We start from the raw sequence: 21504 nt of genomic DNA on the forward strand, positions 1-21504 counted from the left end.
ACCTTGAATTCTTCATAACGTGTGGATATTACATGCCCCACATAATAATGCCTCCACCGTGTCTCTTACATTGTAATAATGCCACCTGTGTGCCCTCTAGATCGTAAAATTGCCTCCTAGAAAATATTAATGCCCTGTGCAAGTGCCCTAGAAAACAGTGCCCATATTTTGCCTCTAGAAATTAATAATGCCCCTTGTATATTATTGTCGGTCACAGTAATCTGAATGCCCCTATAACAATTATGCTTCTTAAGTGCCCACTTAACATATAATAATGTCTTCTGAGTCCCCCCAAGTACCGCTTCTCTATACACATTATGATGGGCCCACATCTCCGATATACGGTGTAATGGGCCCTCAGCTCCGATATATGCAGCATGATGGGCCCACAGCTCCCTCACAACATAGTATAATGACCCTCACAGTAAGTCTCAGACTGCATAATGGCCCCCTCATTAGCTCTCAAACTGTATAACGGCCAGCGCATTAGTTCCCAAGGTGTATAATGGCCAGCACATTAGTCCGCAAGGTGTATAATGGCCAGCACATTAGTCCCCAAGGTGTATAATGGCCAGTGCATTAGTCCCCAAGGTGTATAATGGCCAGCACATTAGTCCGCAAGGTGTATAATGGCCAGCACATTAGTCCCCAAGGTGTATAATGGCCAGTGCATTAGTCCCCAAGGTGTATAATGGCCAGTGCATTAGTCCCCAAGGTGTATAATGGCCAGCGCATTAGTCACCAAGGTGTGTAATGGCCCCTACATTAGTCCCCAAGCTGTAAAATGGTCAGCGCATTAGTCCACAAGCTGTTTGTTGGCCAGTGCATTAGTCCCCAAGCTGTATAATGGCCCATACATTAGTACGTAAATGTATAATGGCCCCGGTATTATTCTCCAAGCTGTATAATGGCCACTGCATTAGTCCACAAGCTGTATAATGGACCATACATTATTCCCCAAGCTGTATATTGGCCCCTACATCGTTAGTGGCCAGTCAGTCCCTCAACTTGTCCCTCAGCTTCCAAAGAAAAGGGATGCCCATCCATAAGCGACCCCCTTTTTGATTGGTACAATATTCAGTGGCATGACATTTAGGAGATGCATCTCTGCAGGTTGGACTGGAGGTCATCTCTCTTTTGAGGTTGATGTTGCCTTGCACTTAGGCTTCGAGAGCATTTGACATCTAATGAAAGCATGGCTAGGAGATAATGGCAACACATCAGAGAAAGGGGCATGCGTTCCCTGTCATAGTAATCCCGAGACTTACACGCCTATTTAAAGACTAAGAGGATAAGTGACTTGTGTGAGATTAATATCCAAGACGGCAATCGCATTAATGAGACCATTTCCCAGGCGACTCTTAAGGAGGTTTTCCAAATTAGAGAAACAGTTTTCATAGACATTATTAAGAACTCTGAGTTATTAGAGGAATATCGGACAAGGACTGGCACTCTTGTTATATTAAATTAATGTGCAAGTGCACAATAATTTAATAATGGCCAATATACAAGGAAATATCCCAACACTATGCAAATGCGTAGATGAATTCCACTTTTGCTACACATGTAAAAGCCCGATGCACTTAGTTAACTGGACAAAAAAAAAAAGTCAACCGAGTACCTCTATTTGCATGAATCTAGCAATAGTGGAATTCATATATTCATGAAAGGAGTTGTCCAGTTCTTTAATATTTATGGCATATCCTTAGAATAGGTCATCAATACTAAGATCGGTGTTGGTGCGACACTCGGCACCCTCACCGATCAGATGTTCCCAGTGTCAGCCTGACGTGATCAATTGTGGCACTGCACAGCACAGCTCTATCAACCGCATAGTGGTCGTGGCTGGTACTGCACTTCTGCCCCTACTCAAATTAATAGGGCTGGATCTGTAACACCCTGCTGCGACTACTATAAAGTTGAAGGAGCTGTACTTTACTAAGTACATTCGGCTTCAACTAACACCAGGATCAGCAGCCATGCCAGGTGTCTCACCCCCCACCAATTGGGTATTGATGACCTATCCTAAGATTATTTTTCCCAGTGGTCATGTGGTCTCTCAAATATAGAAGGTCAGACTATTGGTGACATATTTGGTAATTACAGTGTGATGCAGAAGGTCAGGCTAACAGAAACATGGCTGTATCAGGTCAGGGTGAATGAACCATGGTTATGACATGAAGGTTAAAGGGAACATGTCACATTGTACCTGTAATCCGCTCAGTGGACAGCTTGGTACAGAGGAGAACCTGAGAAGAATGATACGAGTATATAGGATTGTTGGAAAAGATTGAGTTTAACTTGTATCTTATTCATTGAAATGCCTGGTGTTGCTTGTAGATGAGTCCAGTGGGCGGTTTCTGCATGCATAGATATACAGGGAAGCCTGTGAATCACTAACTAGGACCGCCCACTGGATATATGACCATACAAACACCAGGAACTTCAATTAACAAAATAAAAGTTTTACTGAAACCTTTTCATCAAAAATGTTTATCAATCTGATTAGCTACTGCTGTCCTGCTGCTCTATAATTTAATGCATGCAGAGCAGATACAATTTTCGACATGAAAGTTTGCCTGTCACTGGTTTACCATAACAGAGAGGAGCCAGAACACTGCAGAGTCTGATTTCTCCTAGTCCTGCAAAATTAGATGCACTTCACCTTCATATTAAACAATGTAAATTTCTTTTGGCAGTACAGGAACTAATTTGCTCTGTTGAGAGCTCCTGGAGCTAGGGCTCTCAGCTGTGCACTGTTAGCCACTCCCATCTACTATATAAGCTAGATCCTGGCTAGCACTCATTGTCAGAGATAGCTTTTGCTGCATGGCTGGAGGTTGTTGGTTATTATTAGAGAAGGTGTTTGGTGGATTTATCTTTTACTTGCTAGGTTTTGAGTGTGTGATAATTCCTTTTCTTCTCCTACTTTAGTTTAACCCCATTCTCCACTCCTCTGTGCATTCCTCTTTTATATGTGTGTGAATATTTGTATGTTTCGTATTTTTCGTTACCCCTGTTCGTATTACCTTGTTAGTCTGGTTGGTGTATTACAGTACACTACTACTCCCCTCTTACCTGGGTGGGGGAAGGGTACAGACTGAGGGCGGATTCAGAAGCTAAAGCAAGGTACGTGGCCCCTGCATCTTCACTATCAAAAGTAATCTGGGGAGCAGGGCAAGCTAGGGTACCCATAGCGTTAGGCACAGGGAAGGAGCCCCTGGTTCTGGGACACCCGACAACAGTCGTGACATTCCCTTTTTAGATATTTTGAATCTTATTAAAAAGGTTAATCTGAATTAAAACCTAAGTGACCCAAATTTAGGGCATGTGTCATTTTATTCAGTGCAACTATAGGTACTTACATAATACTGAAAATGAGAACTGTCTTTATATAAAAAAAATTCTTCAGCTATCCAGTCTTGAAAACAAGAAGTTAATCTAAGAAGCAGAGCCGGATAATCCCCAGGGTCAGAGGTCGGAAGCCAAAATTAAACTCTTTTCCATGAGAGGAACATTTTGTACTGTAAAAAAAATCCCATTATTTCAGTAAAATAGAAAGTCAAGGTGATTTTTTTTCTCTCTTTCGCTTCTGCCGTCATCTCTTTCTCTGCCAATGTTCACCCCTCATTATCCCACCCCCAGTGCTCCCCTCTGCACTCTATCTATCATTTACTTATCAGCTGCCCCTATCTCTGCCTCCTTTTTTGGTGATCCCAGCTGCACTGGACAGCAATATTTCTCCCAGCAAATTCCCAACACTCCCAGTAAGAGATAGCACAGTGATGTTATTGTTTTTACTCCAGAAAGACCATGGATTTTTATGAGTACTCCGCATGGAGAAAGCCTGGCTCAATTATACTACACATAGTAATAAATACAGGAGAATGATGATATTATGTTATGCTGGGTAATGAGGCACTATGAAGAACATACCGTACTCAGACCTCCTAATCATATTAAAAAAAAAAGACATAGTGTGCCAACGTCGGAACATAATCCACCTCATGTAATCCAGCACATGCTCTAAAGTTTCCCAATTTTTAAAGGATCACAGTATAAATACATGATTTAAAGGGGCTTTCCGTCTTTTAAATAATTAATCATCTCAGAAGATTAGCGTGTTTCTTTTACCTAGGAACCTCACCGATTCCTTGAACAATAGGGGTTGACCTATGGTTGGAAGCCAAACCGTTTCAGAAGAAACGTTCAAAGGTCATCAAACCAATGTGCAATTTGCTATTGAAAATTAATAGGTTTCCATGCTTAGACATTCAAGGGGTGGACATTGGAACAGGCTGCCACAAGATGTGATGAGTTCTCTTTCAATGGAAGTGTTCAAACAGAGGCTGGACAGACATCTGTCTGAGATGGCTTAGTGAATCCTGCATTGAGCAGGGGGTTGGACACGATGACCCTGAAGGTCCCTTCCAACTCTAAAGCCCCCCGTCACACACAGCGATCTCGCTAGCGAGATTGCTGCTGAGTCACAAGTTTTGTGACGCAACAGTGATCTCACCAGCGAGATCGCTGTGTGTGACACTTACCAGCGACCGGCCCCTCTGCCAGGTATCGCTGATCGTCCAGGAATGGCCAGGGCATTTTTTTGATTGCTGGTCTCCCGCTGGCCAGCACGCATTGCTGCGTGTGGCAGGCGGGAGATCAGCGATCAGCGAGCTGGAGCTGGTAACCAAGGTAAACATCGGGTTTCTAAGCGCCGCGTGGCGCTTACACTGTGTGCAGAATTATTAGGCAGGTAACTATTACTGTGCAGATTTATTAGGCAACTTAATAAAAACCAAATATATACCCATCTCACTTGTTTATTTTCACCAGGTAAACCAATAGAGCAACACAAAATTTAGAAATAAACATTTCTGACATTGAAAAACAAAAAAGAAAAAATCAGTGACAATATAGCCACCTTTCTTTACAATGACACTCAAAAGCCTTCCATCCATAGATTCTGTCAGCTGCTTGATCTGTTTACGATCAACATTGTGTGCAGCAGCCACCACAGCCTCCCAGACACGGTTCGGAGAGGTGTACTTTTTTCACTCCCTGTAGATCTCACATTTTATGAGGGACCACAGGTTCTCTATGGCGTTCAGATCAGGTGGACAAGGGGGACATGTCATTATTTTTTCTTCTTTTAGACCTTTACTGGCCAGCCACGCTGAGGAGTATTTGGATGCATGTGATGGAGCATTGTCTTGCATGAAAATCATGTTTTTCTTGAACGATACCAACTTCTTCCTGTACCACTGCTTGAAGAAGGTGTCTTCCAGAAACTGCCAGTAGGTCTGGGAGTTGAGCTTCACTCCATCCTCAACCCGAAAAGGTCCCACAAGTTCATCTTTGATGATACCAGCCCATACCAGTACCCCACCTCCACCTTGCTGGCATCTGAGTCGGAGTGGAGCTCTCTGGCCTTTACTGATCCAGCCTCGGGCCCATCCATCTGGCCCATCAAGAGTTACTTCATCAGTCCATAAAAACTTAGAAAAATCAGTCTTAAGATATTTCTTGGCCCAGTCTTGATGTTTTATCTTTTGTTTCTTATTCAAAGGTGGTCGTTTTTCAGCCTTCTTTACCTTGGCTATGTCCCTGAGTATGGCACACCTTGTGCTTTTTGATACTCCAGTAACGTTGCAGCTCTGACATATGGCAAAACTGGTGGCAAATGGCATCTTGGCAGCTTCATGCTTGATTTTCCTCAATTCATGGGCAGTTATTTTGCGCCTTTTTTTATCAACACGCTTCTTGCAACCCTGTTGGCTATTTGCCATGAAACGCTTGATTGTTCGGTGATCACGCTTCAAAAGTTTGGCAATTTCAAGACTGCTGCATCCCTCTGCAAGACATCTCACAATTTTTGACTTTTCAGAGTCCGTCAAATCTCTCTTCTGACCCATTTTGCCAAAGCAAAGGAAGTTGCCTAATAATTAAGCACACCTTATATAGGGAGTTGATGTCATTAGACCACACCCCTCCTCATTACAGAGATGCAAATAACCTGATTTACATAATTGGCAGTTGGCTATCAAGCCTATACAGCTTGCAGTAGGACAACATACTGTATATAAAAAGGATGATGTGATCAAAATACTCATTTGCCTAATAATTCTGCACACAGTGTAGAAACCCGATGTGTACCTTAGTTACTAGCGCGCTGGTGCAGGGAGCTGGTATCCAAGGTACACATAGGGTTTCTAAGTGCCGCTCGCCGCTTAGAAACCCGATGTGTACCTTGGTTACCAGCTCCCTGCACCAGAGTGCTGGTAACTAAGGTACACGGTGGGTAACTAAGAGACGTGCGTCGCTTGTTACCCGCGTGTCGCTGTCCTGATCGCTGGTGAAGCTGCCTGTTTGACAGCTCACCAGTGATCATGTAGCGACACACCAGCGATCCTGACAAGTTCATATCGTTGTCGGGATCGCTGGTGAGTCGCTATGTGTGACGGGGCCCTAACATTTTATTGCATGATTCTATGATTCTTATTTCCCCTGAAATAAAAAGCATCAGGTATTGAAATTCCAATTGCCTGATACATATCTCTCCCAACATCATCTGTCATAGGAGTTTCACAAGGCCACCATACATTTCAGATGGTCACTTGGCTGGTTGGGTTGGATAACTTTCATCTTAACATGCCAGGATCATGTAATTTGTTATCTGATTAAAAAAAAACCTGATAATTAAACTGTTAATCTCCATGAGTTTCCATTCTGCCAAAATTTTGGTTTGGGTTTAGAGGTGTTGGATCTCTGATACCCTCATCTGTCCTTCTCATCAACATAATCAGACCTTAGACTTCTTACATTCCTATGTGGCATCGTTCCAGCAATTAAAGCAATGACTGAATGGTATATAAATGTTCTGAAGTTGATTCTAAGTGTTGAGTTGGTAGCTGTTCAAGGGAACTTTTGGAGTGAACCTAACAGCTAATTCATGTTGCCAGAACCACGGGGAATATGAATCAGACACTGGCTCTGAAATTTTAACCAGGTGTGTCTTACTCTAAGGGTACTGTCACACTTAGCGATGTACCAGCGATCCCGACCAGCGATATGACGCGGTCAGGATCGCTGGTACATCGCTAAGTGGTCGCTAGTGAGCTGCCACACAGGCGGATCTCACCAGCGACATCGCTGGGGACGGGGGTCGCTACTTACCTGTCACACTAGGCGATCCTGCGTCCTCCCGCCCGGCTCCACGCGTCGCTCGTCGTCACAGCAGGAAGCGCCACAGGAAGCTGACGACGAGAAACAGTCCTGAACGTTCTCGCGCGATCAGCGATAACCAGCGGGGGAGCGGGTCGTAGGTAAGTACCAGACACAGCGATGTCGCTAGCAATATCGCTATAACGTCACTAGTTATAGCGATATTGCTAGCGATATCTCTTAGTGTGACATGCCCTTAAAATAATGCAGAGTTTCAGTAAAAACATACATTTAATAGACATCTGGAGACCATGCTGCTTGAGTGACTAGTCTAAGAGGCTGGTCCCCGGCAGCTTCTCCACCCGGACGTCAATGAGTAACATGTCTCTCCTTACTAATACATGTGATGAGAGACCTGTCTCTCAAGGTGTGTGTGGCCGGGAGAACGAGCAAGGTACTGTCCTCTTGCACCAGTCACCTGGAGCCGGACTTTTTCACACTGCCTGTAGTTTGGGCAGTATGAATCAGCTGTTAGGTTCTCTATATTATGCAGGTCAACCCAAATGAAGGAGACCATCATTAGGCCATCATGTGGCAAGACTCATAAAATGGTTGTGAACTGACTAATAGGGTTGACACCTCTCCTAGGTTGTACTAATAAGATAGTTTTATTTCATTCTGTAAGAAAGCTAATTTGCATACTTTTCACATATAGATCACTGCTGGTCTCCTTATGGGGAACCAGTACTTCTCCCATGTTATCACAATAGCATTGCATTCAGCCAGACAAATTCTACAATAATTAAGGGCAAACATCCCAAAACAGCTGTTTGTCAAAGAGTTTCTAGCTTGCCATTTATCCTTGGTCATGTTGCAAGACACATTAAAGAGTCAGACATTGATTAATTGAGTAGCTACATCTCCTTGTAAGATCATTTCCTTGTACGAGAAACCTTATTTGCATATGCTGCAAAAAAACACATTCAATCTACCAGGGAAATATCAGAAATTTCCAAATCAACAATTTAGTAAATTGCACTGATAACATCAAGAGGCCAAGACGACAACTGAAGTGGATGACCTGATGCCAAGTTAAGAATACACTCACGGAAGTCGGTGTATCATTGACAAAGCCTACAGTTTAGAGATAAATGCAAATAAAGAGGGTTTATCTCAAGATGCAAGCCATTGGTAGCACTAAAGAACAGAAAGGCCAGTCTGGACTTTCATGGAAAACATCTGAAAAAGCCGCCCAGTTCTATGATAAGATTCTATGGATAGATGGAACCAGAAAGATGGAAAAACAGCAGCATGTAGATTGTAGAAGAAGTAGAAGAAAAGGATGGGAGGGATCTCCAAGATCATCATGTCCAACCCCCTACTCAATGCAGGATTCACTACATCATCTTAGACAGATGTCTGTCCAGCCTCTGTTTTAAGACTTCCATTGAAGGAGAACTCACCACCATACCACATCATCTGTCAAAGATCGTGGTTGCACAGCATGATGACATGTTGTATACACTAAAGGGTTGAGACAAGAGCGCAATAGGTTCTTATCTGGGTAAACCGTGTGAATTAAAAAGGTATTTATACTCACCCTTCCCAAGAGAGAGTAAAGCCTGCATAATCAGTATGTCAGCCTGCTGCACGTCCAACGGTCCACATCGGTGACCGCAACAAAGATTCTTAGGAGTAGATTCTTGGACTTTTAGGTGCGCTGCCAGACAAATTCCATAGCCAAACAAGGTTAATGAATTAACCCTTTATTCCCTACGCATTTCGAAGTATAACACTTCTTCTTCAGGGGATGACATAGTTATGTCATCCCCTGAAGAAGTGTTATACTTCAAAACGCGTAGGGAATAAAGGGTTAATTCATTAACCTTGTTTGGCTATGGAATTTGTCTGGCAGCGCACCTAAAAGTCCAAGAATCTACTCCTAAGAAGCATGATGACATGGGCACGTATGACTGCCATTTGAACACAGTCACTGGTCTGGTGTTTTCTTATGATGTGACTGAGGATAGAAGTAGCTCGATGCATTTTCAAGCGTATAGAGCCATTCACATTCTGCTCAGATTGAGTTAAATGCTGCAGATTGCAACAGAAAATTTTAAACGCCAGTCACCTGACCTCAACTTAATTGAGAATAAGAATAAGCTACCGTGTGTTTTCTGGCCATTATATGACTTACATCCTGTATTGTCACCTGTTTTTTCTCTCTATAGGATCTATTTTTGACTTTCAGTTGTCTCTGAGCTGGTGGCAGCAGACTAGCTATTATGATGTCTCCCATACTCAGTTATGATGTTATACCGCAGTACTGAGCAGTGAAGCTGTGAATCCAGCACTGTGGTGAGCTAAAATGCTAAAAAGCAGCAACAAAATCTGTGTGTTATTATCTGCCTTTTTCACTCTGTTCCACCCTCCTTCCCTTCCCATCTTCATAGATTTCAATAAACAGCTGTAATGTGATCCCTCAGCGAGCTGATGGTCCCAGTCTTGCATTAAACAAGACAGACTTCAGCAGTTTTTCAGAGTCAATTTATTTAGAAAGTGGAGGGGGAAGAAGTGGATCATCTGTGGGGAAAAAGCATATTTCTAGTACAAAAAGATCCCATTTTATCGATCAGCCAGTCGATTTGTTGATCCATATTCTTGGTCTTTGTTCACACGCGATACTCATGTAATTGCTGAAGCCAGTGAGTGGTGGCAACAGTCGTGTGTTGTCCAATCGCACAAGACCGCTGTGGCCACTGATTGGCTGCAGATGTCACATGTTGATCACTTGTAAACAAAATCCAGCGGGACCACCAGAGGATCAGCACTGCGATGTTGGGGGGATGGATGAATAGTGCAAAATTTGGTACCTTATACTGTTTGCAGCTGTTTAAACACAACGTTTTAGTCCGGTTCTAAATAACTCATTTTTGCTGGATCCGCTTTTTTTTTAACATTGAAGTCTATGGAAAATGGATCCGTTAATCAGCCATCTTTTTTTCTTTAATTTGTAAACGATCCAGCTTTTCCTTGCTGGATCCAGTGAATAAAAAACGGATTCTTTACAAAGAAAAACAGGAGGCGGATTAACGGATCCGTTTTCTGTAGGCTTCAATGTTAAAAGAAAAAACGGATCCAGCAGAGATCAGTTATTTAAAAATGGACTAAAAAGTTGTGTCTGCACATTATTAACCTGTTATACATTAACTATGGAAATCCTCCATTTGTCCATCTCCTTATAAGTGCTCAAAAGAAGCTAATAGATATCTAAAATAGCCAAAAGATATCTTGAACGGGCTAATATTTTCAGAGGAGATTTCACAACTTTTATTGGGATAGCGCAGTGAACACAGAGTATCGCGCACAATCCAGTTATCACTGCAAACCATCGAAACAAAAATATACCAGCCCACACCGCCCTCTTGAGGCAGAATGTGGAATAATAGATAAACAGCAAAAAAGTGGGTTAAATACCCACAAATTCCCACGATACAAAGTACCGAATCAGCAATCGAGAAATAACATAAAACATAACTTTTAATAATAAATGTAAAAGCTACCAAAGATAGTAGTGCAAGTAAATCACTAAATCAAAAACCACAAAAAATAAAGGAGGTAACTGTATAAGTCTCTATGACAGATTACTACCAATATATACATGTGGCTATTCCAAGTCCAGAATTTTTGAGAGATTGGACCAGAAAAATACTTGGACTAAACCAGTGCAAAAAAGGCCAAGTAAAAAATGAACAGTTTCCTTATCAGAGGAACTAAAGAGGCCTCTACCCTGTAAAGGTTATCAAGGAATATGCCTATTCATGTATATAATAAGGACATAATAATAAACCCATCAACAAAGAAATGTGAAAAGGAAAGATCTCACCACATGAAGATGGAGGATGTCCAGGATCAGATGTCCCATCAGAGTCATGTCAGGTCAGGAAAAAAGGGGGGTTCACCCTATACAAGCCCTGTTTGAACTATAACTGACACCCATGACTCCCGCCCTAACAAGGGCAGTCCACATCTAATCCCTATAAACCATGGCCCTACAAAATCCCTGTGCATCCCGACGCGTTTCGTCACTAAATGACTCTTCAGGGGACATATTAGCACAAACTGGGCATCATGACAGAGTATACAGGCTGCCTCCTAAGATGAAAATGGAGTGAGGCAGACTAATGAGGAGGGCACTTAAATAAACTGCCAATCAAATAAAACACATCCACCTGAGATGACTTGGAACGCACGCCGTCCACCATTGGTCCCTGTGGGACGCAGGCACATGATGAGTGTATCAATGGAAAACGCCCACCCTCCAAACCATGCAATAGTGTGTAAACGCCGGCGTATCCCGCGGCAAAGGCCGCCCTGTTTCCGGTTGCGTCATACCGCCCAAAAGCAAAATGGCCGCCGCACTTCCGGTCATGCGCATTCATCGGTGCCAGCAGAAAAAATGGCCGCCACACTTCCGGTCATGCGCACTTATGTTAAAACAGCGCCAACAAAACGGAAGTAAAGCATGCGACAAAGGTCGCAATGCTGCTAAAAGGCAATATCGTCATGCGCACTTTAAACAGTCCATAAGCCAATATTACAAGCGAATAGACAGATCATACATCTCCAAAAGGCCTCAATCATAAAATGATTACCAAAAATATTAATCCAATCAGAGGCCTGAAGAGAGCATTACCAGAATCAAAGTAAAGCAAGATGGAAAATGACAAAAATTCAAACTCAGAATAAAAGGTAGCGTAAACATATAAAAAAGAGGTATTTTACAGTATGTACAAAGGAAATATTAAACACATATATCAAACCCTAGATGTAGCAGCCAAAATTGAGTTGATCATTAAGCCCTCTTGGGGTCATGGTATTCAAACAAAAAATCCACTTGGTCTCTTTTTGTAGAATGATGCGATCCCAATTACCACCTCTTGGTGGTTTTTTTACCCTTTCAATCCCCAGAAATTGAATGGAATTAACATTCCCTCCTTGGCACTGATTAATGTGACGTGAAATAGGGGTATCTCTCTTATGGATAACGTGCCTATAAACATGCTAAGGGTAAAAGTAGAATGGAACTCCTTAGACCCAGACCCAGAGTTGAAAATAAAGGTGAAATGAGGTTGATTACCACTTTTGATAATGGAGCAAGTTCTGTACGTGCTATCCTGGCCAAACATTGGCCCGTGTTATTAATGGATAAGGATGTTGGAGGTGTACTTTCGACACGACCTTTAATCACGTACAAGAAAGGCCGTTCCTTAAGGGATCGGCTGGTCAACAGTCATTTCACCAGACCTTCCCGTACCACTTGGTTGCCTACTAACGTGAATGGTTGCTTCAGATGTGGCCACTGCGTTGCTTGTTCCCATATTTCTCCTGGTGCTGGTTTTACCGGTAATGTTACAGGACAGGCATATCAAATTAGGGAATTTATCAACTGTAGCAGCAAGGGAGTCATTTACAAGGCCACATGTACATGCGGCATAGAATATGTGGGTAAAACCATTAGAGAATTCAAACGAAGGATTGGGGAACATATTGGAGACATTACCCATAAGAGAGATACCCCTATTTCACGTCACATTAATCAGTGCCAAGGAGGGAATGTTAATTCCATTCAATTTCTGGGGATTGAAAGGGTAAAAAAAACCACCAAGAGGTGGTAATTGGGATCGCATCATTCTACAAAAAGAGACCAAGTGGATTTTTTGTTTGAATACCATGACCCCAAGAGGGCTTAATGATCAACTCAATTTTGGCTGCTACATCTAGGGTTTGATATATGTGTTTAATATTTCCTTTGTACATACTGTAAAATACCTCTTTTTTATATGTTTACGCTACTTTTTATTCTGAGTTTGAATTTTTGTCATTTTCCATCTTGCTTTACTTTGATTCTGGTAATGCTCTCTTCAGGCCTCTGATTGGATTAATATTTTTGGTAATCATTTTATGATTGAGGCCTTTTGGAGATGTATGATCTGTCTATTCGCTTGTAATATTGGCTTATGGACTGTTTAAAGTGCGCATGACGATATTGCCTTTTAGCAGCATTGCGACCTTTGTCGCATGCTTTACTTCCGTTTTGTTGGCGCTGTTTTAACATAAGTGCGCATGACCGGAAGTGTGGCGGCCATTTTTTCTGCTGGCACCGATGAATGCGCATGACCGGAAGTGCGGCGGCCATTTTGCTTTTGGGCGGTATGACGCAACCGGAAACAGGGCGGCCTTTGCCGCGGGATACGCCGGCGTTTACACACTATTGCATGGTTTGGAGGGTGGGCGTTTTCCATTGATACACTCATCATGTGCCTGCGTCCCACAGGGACCAATGGTGGACGGCGTGCGTTCCAAGTCATCTCAGGTGGATGTGTTTTATTTGATTGGCAGTTTATTTAAGTGCCCTCCTCATTAGTCTGACTCACTCCATTTTCATCTTAGGAGGCAGCCTGTATACTCTGTCATGATGCCCAGTTTGTGCTAATATGTCCCCTGAAGAGTCATTTAGTGACGAAACGCGTCGGGATGCACAGGGATTTTGTAGGGCCATGGTTTATAGGGATTAGATGTGGACTGCCCTTGTTAGGGCGGGAGTCATGGGTGTCAGTTATAGTTCAAACAGGGCTTGTATAGGGTGAACCCCCCTTTTTTCCTGACCTGACATGACTCTGATGGGACATCTGATCCTGGACATCCTCCATCTTCATGTGGTGAGATCTTTCCTTTTCACATTTCTTTGTTGATGGGTTTATTATTATGTCCTTATTATATACATGAATAGGCATATTCCTTGATAACCTTTACAGGGTAGAGGCCTCTTTAGTTCCTCTGATAAGGAAACTGTTCATTTTTTACTTGGTCTTTTTTGCACTGGTTTAGTCCAAGTATTTTTCTGGTCCAATCTCTCAAAAATTTTGGACTTGGAATAGCCACATGTATATATTGGTAGTAATCTGTCATAGAGACTTATACAGTTACCTCCTTTATTTTTTGTGGTTTTTGATTTAGTGATTTACTTGCACTACTATCTTTGGTAGCTTTTACATTTATTATTAAAAGTTATGTTTTATGTTATTTCTCGATTGCTGATTCGGCAGAATGTGGAATAATAAAATCGAAAAACGCCTCGCTTGTCACACGAATCTCTAATGAAACATCCTCGGACAATCAGGATTTTACTTTTCTACACCTGGAGAAACCGAAAAGTCAAATACAGTCATGGCCAAAAGTGTTGTCACCCTTGAGATTGTTCCAGAAAATGAAGTTTTTTTTCCCCAGACAATTACTGCAATTACACGTTTATTTCCTTTGTGTGTATTGGAACAACACAAAAAAAATGAGGAAAAAGGAACATTTTATATAATTTCACATAAAACCCCAAAATGAGCTGGATGAAATTATGTCCAATTTTAATTTTTCCTCTATTTTTTTGTGTTGCTCCAATACACACAAAGTAAATGAATTTGTGTAATTGCAATAATTTTCTGAGAGAAATACTTCATTTTCTGGAACAATTTCAAGGGTGCCAACACTTTTGGCCATAACTGTATCAGATAGTTGTCTTAAAGAAGGGAAGTAAAAGGATTATCTTATTTTACAGATTATCTCAGGGAGGCAAAAATCTAAAAACGGAGCTATTTTTCCCCCTTCTGGGGTCCAGCGTCAACTAACTCCACTGATCCAGTGATTGAGTACAGGCTGCCGTGGTGACATGCTGCTGCCAATCAGTCAGTTCAGTGACCCTGCTGATGTACCGACAGCACATAGTAGCCCTCTGTATGCCATTCTTTTTTAACAGACCCATTGTGCATGCAAATTTGTGAAAGTCGTATAACCTGTAGAGATTTAAAGGGTCTTTCTCATGTGTGTAAATGGTTAAAATGTCAAAGTGCTTGTAAAAACAAGCAACTTTTCAATTTATATCTTTTAAAAAATTCTCTTAGTTCTCAAGAATGGAAGGATTTATAATTTTATATAGTTTAGAGCTCATTACGAAGGATAATGATCTCTGTTGCAGTGACAGATTTTCTAGACAAAGAGCAAGCTCTTGCAAGCTGTTTCGTATATAGCTTGTAAGTGCAGCTTTCAAGCTGGCCAGATAGCCGAACAGAGAGCACAGCTTGGGCCAACAGATCAGCCATGCTGCCGGCCCAAATTGTCAATCATCATGAGTGCCCTCTGGCAAGTAAGAAGCTAGGAGGACAGGAAAGTGACACTCTCCTGAAGATAACATTATACAACCCCGTTAATTTATGTACGCAGGTGACGCACGTGGTTTGTGGATCCACTGTGCAACGTGGCTGGGCTTACATAGCAGGGGCGTAGCTAAGCGGCTACCTGATGCTCATTGAAGCTCCTGATGGCGGAGTCAGGTATGTAGATATGGATAGGAATAGGGCTTCGTTCAGACTACTAGCTTCAGGATCCTCTGCAGATCTCTGGAGTCTGAGTCAGGACTGATTCGGAGACTGTTGGGAAAGGCCAGATACACGGAAAACTCGGATAGGCACACTTACAGACACACGGGTCTCAGATACTGATTCAGGGATGGGCCACACACAGACCAGGAACTATGGGTTCAAGACTGGCCGCACACAGACCAGGGACTTCGGGTTCAGGACTGGTCACACAAGGACCAGGGACTTTGGATTCAGGACACTGGCCACACCAGGACCAGGGGATCTCACAACTCATTAATAGACTACCACTCTACCTAATGATTCTTGGTTGCTAGGCACCTCCCTATTGGGGAGGATGCCTTTTAAAGAAAATGCCTCTCAGCTATTGGCTGGGAGCTATGTTGCAGGTGTACCTTTATACTAAATGCCTCACAGCCATTGGCTGACAGCATTTAACTATGTGCCCATGCTGCCCCTGTAAGAGCAGGGGAACGCGAGTGTGCACTAGGCGTGACGCCAAGAGGAGCAGCACACACAATACATGGAGACAGGGAGCACGCCGGGGACCACACCTCGAGGCCTGGGCGGTGAGTATGCTGGTGTCCCTGCATAAAGGGGGAAGGGAAACCATGCAGGGCCACCGGCCAATAGCATTACATAATGTAAAGGTATGGCATTATTGTTGAACTACATTTTTCTTAGGAATCTACATAGTCACATGAAAGAGTTTCTGAACTAATTCCAAATTTATGCAAAGGATTTAGTTGTCTAAAATCAATCATGAAAAACAAGGAAGAAGCAACATCACGGTATAATGAAGATAAATGGCAATAAATGTCATGCTCCTCTAGGACTTTACTTACTGATCTCTTGTATCTCATGTAGCATTGAGAAATCAAGCTTTGCAATCGCGGGGACTTGAAACGCCCCAATGCACTCCAAGGCTAATTTACATGCGGCTTCAATGCCTGATTTATCATTTATCATATATTATTGTATTATGTATTTTGTCTGATTAACTACTAATAAAGTGTATAATATTTTATTTGGGCATTTTTGCTTCAAATTTCTGCTATTGGGTTCATTATTTAATAGATATATTTTTGGCCATTTATTGGTTTTCATTTCTCGTAAGAGCAAAAGTAAAACTAAATTCAAGTGATGAAAAGTAAATGAAGGTGCACTAGTCAATATATATTCTACTTAGGTAATGATTGAAAAAAGAATCCTAAAAAAAATTGAAACTACGCCACCGTCAGGGGCCCGCCAACTTGCTCCTACACACATATAAAGTAGACTAAGTGTATGTAAAGCCAGACCTTCTAAGAAAAATTAAGCTGTACCTGTTGGGTAACCTTTGAACTAGCTCAGTAACTAGCAGAAAAACTGTCAAGAAGTTATTCATAGATTGTGCATAGAAAATGAGAAACTAAACCAATTTGGCTGCATTTTCATTTTTCACTTTTGCAAAAAAAATGTTGGCCAAAACCAAGAATCTATCTACAAACGTTAATAACCAAACTATGGTCATGGGTGATTTACTACTATGAGAACATTTTCATATTTTTAAAGGGAAATTGATTTTAAACCATAGTTCTATTGATGTTTACCATTCTTCTCTGAAATTAGTGTAGATCCCAGAGTAGATCCCTAGTCTTAGAGAACTGCTATGTGTCATGTAAAGATTTTCTTCAGGAGTTGCAGTTTTACCACATTTACTAACTCTCCCAGAATGTCCAGGAGACTCCTGAATAAAGCTTCAGGACTTTTCGAAGAGCCAGCAAATCTCCAAGGTGCGCCAAAACCTCTCCAATGGTTCTTGATTTCTGTTCTATCCTTAACTCCTGAGCACCACTCTAGACAAAGTCTTGACACCACATGTCCCCGGAGTGAAGCGAAGTGCAGAAATTAGGAGAAGCAAGTATCCGAACTGGTCTAGTTCAGGACTACCGGATAAGCCCAGAAAACCTCCCAGGTGCCCCAAAACTCAACACCCTCTAATTCTGTTTTCACTTCAACTCCTGAAAGCCCTAAACTACGTATTGACACTGAGTGCTCCGAGAGTGAAGAAGAGTGCAGAAATGGTATGTATTTATTTAGGATCGTGCAGTCTAAGGCCTCTTTCACAATTCAGTTATTTGCATCAGTTACAATCCGCCAAAAAGGCAGACAAGCGGATCCGTTCTCAACTGATGCAAACGGATGGCACAGGATCCGTTTTTAAAGGAACCGCTGGCCGGGAAGGAGAGAGAGAGAGAGAGAGAGAATTTTTTTTGTCCGGCAGCCAGACAGATTTTGGGGTTAATTCAGTGTCTGGAGGATCCACCGGCGAAAAAAAGTTGCAAGCTCCATTTGGAAATCTTTGAGGATGTTGACGGACGCTAACATTGTGGCGGATCCTCAAAAAAACGGATGAAATGGACGGCAATCAGTCAGGATCCGCCAATAATGAAAGTCAATGGGGAAAAAAACGGATCCGCAAAGAAAAATGGCGGATCCGTTTTTTTTCAAAATTGGCGGATCTTGACTGATTGTCAAAAACAGAAGTGTGAAAGAGGCCTAAGATCCATAATTTCATTTAAGGAGCATGGTCTGAGGTCTCTAATAATTTATCGAGTCTGGGAGAAGCTGTATTTCTTTATGGGTCTTATTTGCTTGTGCTGTTTATATGTGTTAAAGGGGTCTCCTGTGTGATCTGGATTCACTTGAGCTATGCTCAAAGGGGGACATACTGTAGGACTCATGTCCTATATAAATGGGCCAGGAAAGCACAAAATCTCCCAAAATTTGGGTCTGCTTGTGCCTCTTTGTAATCTCCCTTTCAAATCTCCTTGATATCCCCTCTCTAAAGTTGCCAAGTTTTGGTTTTCAGCAGTTTTCAGACAAAAATTAATAGAGCTGATTCAGGTATACTTCTTATCGTAGGTAAAGTTTCGAGTATTCCTCTTGATCAAAACGATCTCTATAACATTTTCTGAATGTTCAGTGTTTTTGCTTAGATCAAATTGGACAGATTTTTCTTTATCATGTCAGACAATTCCTTGTCTGTATTAATCTTTATTGAATCTTTTTTAATATCATGCTATTTTGGGGGAATCCTTTCTGCAATTATCTGTCTGGTAAGAACCTTGTCTGATTGATCGAGGTTGTAGATCTTTGAATTTTTTTATGTCTTCTTTTTTTTTTTGCACTTTTTTGCACTTTTGATCCATTGCTCTTATTGTTAGCAACGTAACCAGAATTATTTTTATGATCATCCAAATTACGTTAAATGGAGTCAGTGCTAAATTAATCAGCAATTCAATAACCTGAAATAAAATGTTCAAAATGGCCGACATTTCTTTTAGGATGTTACTCAATGCCATGATAAAGTCCAGTATTAAATGTTTTACATGAACATAAGTTTCATGGAATTCCGTCCACAAGTTTCCAAAGGTACTCGGCCATGTGAAATACTTAATTTTCCTCACTTTGGCCATTGTAGATACTCTATGGCTCAGGAATCTTGGAATATAGTTATGTCTGAAAAACAGAAATAAATTACTATCAACACCAGAGAAATTCACAAAAATCAAAGATCCAATAGAGAGATTTAGAATTTGACCCACCCTCATCCATTGAGAGCTCCAACATATGGATTCTATTAATTAATAATAACTTTCATTGTAATTTTGCAAATTACCTTTACAAGAGTTGGAGATCACAGATCGATATTCACACATTGAGCTCCAAATCCCTTGCTTATCTCCATCATAGAATGAAATGTTGAAAAATGGATTCCAGCTGTCAGATACATCCAGGGACGGTCATACCTAAGGGAGAAGACTGAAGTCGGTACAGTACAAAGAACTCAATAAGTGATATGCAAGTGGCATTGTCAATGGTACTCTAAGATCTGGCAGCCAAATGATCACATCTCCGGGTGTATGCTAGCATAATATATTCCCAAGAGACCCAGAAAAGCACTCCCAATTACATGTATAATTCTAATGGGCTGTTTTCCCATGTAACTGGGGCTACCACAAATGTCCCAGTTACAGTAGAAAGAAATGATAAAAATAAATGTTCTCTTGGGGAACAATAAAAAATATACTGTATACACATACAAAATATCTGCAAAAAAGTTTTAAAAAATCAGTTAAATATACCCAGAAAATAATAAAAAAAAGATTTTTTTTCTTACATGTACCAAAAATCTACACATATTGGCTACCCACATGACTTTAAAGGGAACGTGTCATCAGAAAAACACTGTTAACCTGCAGATAAAGAGTTAATCTACAGGCTAATAGCATTACTAACCCACCCGGCTACCACTCTTAGCCGAATGCTACGGGGAGAAAATGAACTTTATTTTCCCCCACAGCATCCCAGTTTCAGTCACCGGGGCGGTTCTGGTGTGGGTTCAGTCACAGCCTTGACTGACACTGGCTCTGCATTGGGCCCCCTGCCAGTTAGTGTTGTGGTGTGGTTACAGCGGCCGCACTCTATACACACAGCGATGACTGAACCCAAACCGGCGCCGCCCCAGTGACTGAAACCGGAATGCTGTCAAGGGGAATAAAACTAATTTTCTACCCGCAACGTTCAGCAAAGTGCGGTCACCGGGCAGGTAATAACGCTATTAACCTTTATATAACTTAATGTTCTTGTAGTGAAATACTCCTATAACAATAGAAGAACACTCCCAAAAATCTTAATGTAACTTTATTAACCCCTTAACGACAGCCGATACTACTTTTAACGGCGGAAGTTAAGGGTACTTATTCCTCAGCTCCGCTTTTTAATGGCGCTGAGAATTAGGGTTATAGTGCCCCCAGCATCGGAAAATCTCCGGCGTCTCAGCTACCGGGTGATGGCTGAGACCCCGAAAACATGATTTGGGTTGTTTTTTACCGTCCCCAGTGTTGCGATTGCTGTTATTCACCAAATAACAGCGACAGCAAAAAAAGTCAGATTTCCCATTTATTTCTCTCTCCTCTGATATGATATAATTCATCAAAGGAGAGAGAAATAGGGTCCCCCGAGACCCCCAGGTACCTGCAGTGTCCCCCGGTCACTCCGGCACTGTCCCCTGGCCCTCGGTGTCTTCTTCCAGGAAGAAAATGGCAGGTGCATGTGCAGTTAACCCGTCAAGATCTGCTGGCCGGCACCCAGCAACAATAGGAGATTTCTTCTATTGGTTAATTTTGACACTGTGAAAGACCCTATCACAGTGATCAAAATAAAAAATATAGTAAATCAAACCCCCCTTTATCACCCCCTTCGTTAGGTAAAAATAATAAAATAAAAAAAATATTTATTTCCATTTTTCCATTAAGCTTAGGGTTAGGGTTGGGGTTAGAGCTAGGGTTAGGGTTGGGGCTAAAGTTGGGGTTAGAGCTAGGGTTAGGGTTGGTTCTAGGGTTAGGGTTGGGGCTAGGGTTAGTGTTGGGGTTAGAGCTAGGGTTAGAGTTGGAGTTTGGGTTGTGTTGGGGTTATGGTTGTGGTGTGGGGATTACGGTTGTGTTGGGGTTACAGTTGGAGTGTTGGGCTTAGGGTGGTGTTGGAGTTGGGGTTAGGGTTGTGGTTAGGGTTGGGATTAGGGTTAGGGTTGGAATTAGGGTCAGGGGTAGGGCTGTGTTAGGGTTGAAGTTAGAATTGGGGGTTTCCACTGTTTTGATACATCAGGGGGTCTGCAAACGCGACATGGCGCCCGCCATTGATTCCAGCCAATTTTGCGTTCAAAAAGTCAAACGGTGCTCCCTCCTTCTGAGCCCTGCCATGCACCCAAACAGTGGCTTTCCCCCACATTCGGGGTATTTTGTGGTCCATTTTCTCTTGTTTCCCTTGTGAAAATAAAAAGTTTGGTTCCAAAGTAAATTTTTTGTGAAAAAAGTAAAATGTTCATTTTTTTCCTTCCACATTGCTTTAGTTCTTGTGAAGCACC

At 41.9% G+C, this 21504-nt stretch overlaps 1 long non-coding RNA gene across 3 annotated transcripts in view; it reads right to left on the reverse strand.

The window, feature by feature from the left end:
- Window positions 1-16302: 16302 nt before the first annotated feature.
- Window positions 16303-21504, reverse strand: part of LOC141052113 (uncharacterized) — a 39310-nt gene continuing 34108 nt past the window's right edge. For all 3 annotated transcript variants that reach the window (XR_012220747.1, XR_012220746.1, XR_012220745.1), the window contains 2 exons: window positions 19258-19387; window positions 16303-19097 (listed from right to left, as the gene is read on the reverse strand). This is a non-coding gene — a long non-coding RNA (uncharacterized lncRNA). The remainder of the gene's footprint in view (window positions 19098-19257; window positions 19388-21504) is intronic.

The sequence above is a fragment of the Dendrobates tinctorius genome, unplaced genomic scaffold (assembly GCF_039654945.1).
Source record: "Dendrobates tinctorius isolate UK_male_01 unplaced genomic scaffold, ASM3965494v1 ptg000158l, whole genome shotgun sequence".
Classification (NCBI taxonomy): Eukaryota; Metazoa; Chordata; class Amphibia; order Anura; family Dendrobatidae; genus Dendrobates; species Dendrobates tinctorius.